The sequence below is a fragment of the Sus scrofa genome, chromosome 7 (genome assembly GCF_000003025.6).
Source record: "Sus scrofa isolate TJ Tabasco breed Duroc chromosome 7, Sscrofa11.1, whole genome shotgun sequence".
NCBI lineage: Eukaryota > Metazoa > Chordata > Mammalia > Artiodactyla > Suidae > Sus > Sus scrofa.
Genome location: NC_010449.5, coordinates 115,143,353 through 115,148,488, shown reverse-complemented (window position 1 = coordinate 115,148,488; position 5,136 = coordinate 115,143,353).

Genomic DNA, 5,136 nt, shown 5'->3' with positions numbered 1-5,136 from the left:
GACCGATGGAAGGAAGGATGGATGGATGCATGGATAGACAGATAGTTGGATGGATGAATACATGGGCAGATGGATGGATGGATGGATGGACAATCATATCAATACCGGGCTGCAGACTGGATTCCTAGGGCTGATCACCAGCCCTGCAGCTGCCAGAAGAGGAAGGAACTGCAGCTCAGCTGCAGAGTCAATTTCCCGCCTCCAAGCCTGAGCTCAGCTTCTTCCAGCTATTAACTCACTAATGAACAGGAGTTCACAATCTGGGGTCTCTGAGATTGCAAATGTAGACAGAATTCAGAGGCAAGCATGAACTTGGATGGGAAAAATGATGTCTAGGCAACAAACCACAGCAATGTTAGTAGGACTTTGAAACCAAGAAAATCACAGATTTTTGTATCATATTATAGTTGGCAGAGAGATCTCAAAATATCATTTATGCTCATCCCTCCTTTGATAGTATGATTGTTATCAGATCCTGTTAGATATAGATTACTCTTGCCAATCTTATCATTAATGAGCTGAAAAAGAAGTACATAGAGTACTAGAGCAAAAATTGGTTTTTACAATATTTTGATAAGTTTATTCCAATATCATTGGTTTTAAAAATACTTCTCTGTATTTTATTGTATGCACTTATAAATGTTACTCAGAGAAGGGGTCCATTGTTTCACCACATCATACCCCGAGGTCCATGGACAGAGATGGGGAAGAATGCCTACATCGTAGCAAAGCGCTGTCAGCTGGAGAGCGCTGACCTCCCCTAGAGGCCACTCCTCATCTCTGGGCAGCCTGCAGCCAAGGACTGTGCCTGTGGAACACTCTGAGAGCCTCCCCAGCTCAGGGGCTCCCACAGGACAGGTTGGGGTCTCTGTTTCATCTTGATCAGCGTTCAGCTTCTTTTCTGCCCAATCCTGCTGCTGGACAATGGAGGCTGAAGGACCGAGGGGTCTCCAAGCCAAATCCATCACCAAGTTAAAGATGGTGTCGATAACGCACAAGCACACGGCCTGCCTGTGACATAGGATGGGCTCAACAAGCCACGGACACTGGACCATAATCTGGTGAAGCCCACAGACCCCTTCTCAGAAGAGTGTTTGTAAACGCACACAATGAAGTGCAGAGAAATAGGGTCTGGGCTTTGGATGAGCTGCCAGCGGCCACGGGATAGAACCCCTACATCACAAGGGCCTGGAGACGGGAAGGCGGGGGTGATGTGTCCCATCTGACAGACGAAGGAGACAGGCGGAGACTCTAAACAGCCTCCAGCCTCCTCGTTCCCTTCTTTTTAGTAATAGAATCACCGCTCTCCCTTAAATTTGAACGGTGAACACTGCCACCCTGACGTGGCCTGCATTCCCTTGCCGGCACTGCCATGTACCACAGACCGAGTAGCTTAAGTAACAGAAACTTCCTTTCCCACAAGTTTGGAAGGTGGAAGTGCCAGACCAAGGTGCATGCAGGGTTGATGTCCCCTGAGGCCTCGTCTTCTCGCTGTGTCCTTACAGGGTCTTCCTTCTGTGTGTCTGTGTCCTAATCTCCTCTTTAGGAAGGAGGCAAAGGACCAGGGCCCACTCCAGTGGCCTCATTTTAATCAATCACCTCTGTAAAGACCCAGCCTCCAAATACAGTCACATTGTGAGGTACTGGGGGCTGGGACCTCAACATAAGAATTTAGGGGGATCTAATTCAGCCCCTAACAAACCTAGATTCCCCACCACCCTTGCAAGCCACATGACTAAGTTCAGTCCCATGGGCTACGTGCAGAAGTGTGTGGACAGCTTCTGGGTCAGTTCCCTAAAGGCAAACGCACTCACCTATCTTTGAGTTTCCCCTCCCAGCGGCTCTGGAGCAGCCGCCGTGGACACAGATGGGAGTCACAGGTTAGGATGGTAGGTTGACTGCTAACCTGGGCCCACGGACAAGCTCACAAAGCACAGCTGTCTGTCCATCTGGATGGTCTGTAATAACCAGAGAATCTGCATGGCCTCTACCATAATCAGCATTTATTTCACTTCTCTGGCTGAGAGTCACATAAGGCCTCTTATTGCTTGATAACACTGGCATCTTGTCACTTCCATCCATCTGCCATTGGCCATGGCAAGTCAAGTCACCAAGCCTTAAGTCATGGTGCAGGGAGGTACCTAGTACCTCTACTGGGGCAGGTGAAAGGACACATGGCGAAGGGGACAGTTACAGAAAGAGGTGATGAGGTGGGCCAATAATTCACCAGGTTTGCCTACATGCAGACACTGATATGAGAAAGCATGAAACCTCTGTCACATGTAAGCCACAGTCCTTTGGGACTCTGTGTTCAGCCTCTAGACCCAGTGTATTCTCATCAGAGCAGCCAACATCAGGGAGCACTAAAGCGTAAGCCTGTGGTCCAGAGCCAGAGAAACCGGAACTCATCCCATGTCCATCACCATGTCCAAGAGGCAGCTGGGGTGAGAAATCGGGTCAGGCTGAGAAAGCCAGAAGCTAAGAAGAGGGGAAGGATCCCGTCAAGTGGGCTTGTTGGTACTGAGAGGAAGTTGGGAAGGCGAGGCGGGTAGAAAGGGGAGTCAGCCTGGTTATGGGACCACCGGGAGAGAGGGGAGGAGAGAGGGGTCTGCATTAACCTGTGCATTCAACAAGCATGGATGGAGTGCCCACCACATGCAGGTGCTTCCCTAGGTGGGAGAGACACAGAGGATAAAGTCCCCGCCACTATGGACTTTACAACAGAGGCATGCGGGTGAGAGAGCATCTTGCCTCCAGAGGACAGCCGCCCTTATACACCCGCACACCTGAAGGGGGGGTGCTGCCCAGAGCACACCTGAGACACAGGCAGCTATGGAGACACTGACGTCTCTCAGCCCACAGGTATACAGGAAGCAGACATTTTAAAATTTTATTTATTTATTTATTTATTTATTCTGCTTTTTAGGGCCGCACCCGCAGCATAGGGAAGTTCCCAGGCTAGGGGTCAAATTGGAGTTGCAGATGCCAGCCTACACCACAGCCCCAGCAACGCGGGATCTGAGCCATATCTGTGACCTACACCACAGCTCAGGGCAATGGATTAGGAAGTGGGGTGAAGATGGATTTAAAAGAGGAGGAGGCATCAGCCCCGACCACCTTGAGAGAAGGATGGAGATTTTTTCTCTGAAGAGGATAAAACAGAAGATCGCTGGGCGGAGGGACACTGGGGAGAATTCAGGGGTAGATTAAGAAGACTTTGTGTAAGGAAGGTTGGGGTCCCTAGGTCACCTGGCTTGCAGGGCCCTGGCAACCGCCATTTATCCTCCTGTAGGGGATACGGAGTTTGAGGATCCAGAGAGAAATCACTTGAAAGTACTCAGATGAAACAACCTGACCAATCACAGCAAAGATCGTGGTAGACAAGCCCCTCCTACTGGCTCCAAGGGCCAATCAGCTTGTTAGTTCCCACTCTGAGTGCGTGGTCAGCCAGTGGTCGGCAGGCCTTTGACTGAGGCCAAAACAGGAAAAGGTCAAGTCAGAGAAAACAGGGGCTACACAGGGTGAAGAAAGCTTGAAAACCACACACATCCAAGCTATTATGAATATCCTTAGAATGATGAGGAAAATAACAGGAGTTCCTGCTGTGGCTCAGTGATAAGGAGCCCGACTAGTATCCATGAGGACCCAGGTTCTATCCCGGCCCCGCTCATTGGGTTAAGGATCCAGCATGAGCTGTGGTGTAGGTAGCAGAAGAAGCTCAGATCTCATGTTGCTGTGGCTGCGGTGCAGTCCGGCAGCTGTAGCTCCAATTCAGCCCCTAGCCTGGAAACTTCCATATGTTGCCCAGTGATGCCCTAAAAAAAAAAAAAAAAAAAATTAAAAGAAAAAATAGGAGTTCCCTTTTCAGCAGTTACCATTCAGCTATAATGAACCCAACTATATCCATGAGGACGTGAGCTCAATCTCTGACCTTGCTCAGTGGGTTAAGGATCCAGTGTTGCCATGAGCTGTGGTGTAGGTCAGTCGTGGCTCAGATCTAGCGTTGCTGTGGCTGTGGCTTAAGCTGGCAGCTATAGCTCTGATTTGACCCCTAGCCTGGGAACTTTATGTGCTGCAAGTGCAGCACTAAAAAGCCAAAAAAAAAAAAAAAAAAAAAGGAAAATGATAGCAATGCCAGTACAAATACTCGATTGACCCTTGACCAAAGCTCTGAGGCAGATGTATTGGGTATACTGGAGTTCCCGCAAAAGATACTTTTCACCCCTAAATTGCAGTACCTGGGAATGTCACCTTATTTGGAAACAGGGTCTTTGTAGATGGAACCAAGTTAAGGTGACCCAGACCCAGGAGACACAGGGAACTAAATGCTAAGAGAAAAACAAACAAACATAGAACTGCTACAAATACTCGACTGACTTACAGACGAACCAGCCACCTGGCTGATCCCTTGCTAGCAGGCATTCTTATTAAAGAAATTTCTGAGCCTATTTATATTGCTGGAAACTCAGCTGTGCTCCAGACTAGAATTCCTTACCTATGCTTTGGATTTTTAATTCTTTTCTTTTTTTTTCATGTACTCTTTTTTTTTTTTTGGTTACAGTGTATGATGGATGTATATGAAAAAAAATGTATCCTTGGGAAAACAATTACAGTTTGTTACTTTGAAAAAAAAAGTATCTTTGGGAAATCAATTACAGATTGTTAATTTGAATACAAAAACAAAACTTCATGCAGAAACAGAGGAGGGATGTGTCTACAAGCCAAGAATTGTCTGCAGCCCCTAGACACTAGGAAGAGACAGGGAACAGATTTACCCCCCAACCCCAGGGAGGGACCCATCCACCTCACACCTTGATTTCTGACCTCTGGGCTCCCAAAGTGAGAGAATAAATTCCTGTGGATTTAAGCTACCCAGTTCATGGCATTGTGTTACAGCAGCCTTAGATAACAAACATAGTACATATTTTTGTTTAAATCACATTTTAGGAGTTCCCACTGTGGCTCAGTGGGTTCAGAACCCTACATAGTGTCCCTGAGGATGCAGATTTGATTCCTGGCTTCTCTCTGTAGGTCAAGGATATGGCATTGCCACAAATTGCAATGTAGGTCATAGTTGAGGTTCAGATCCCGAATGCTGTGGCTGTGGCATAGGCCAGCAGCTGCAGCTCCGATTCA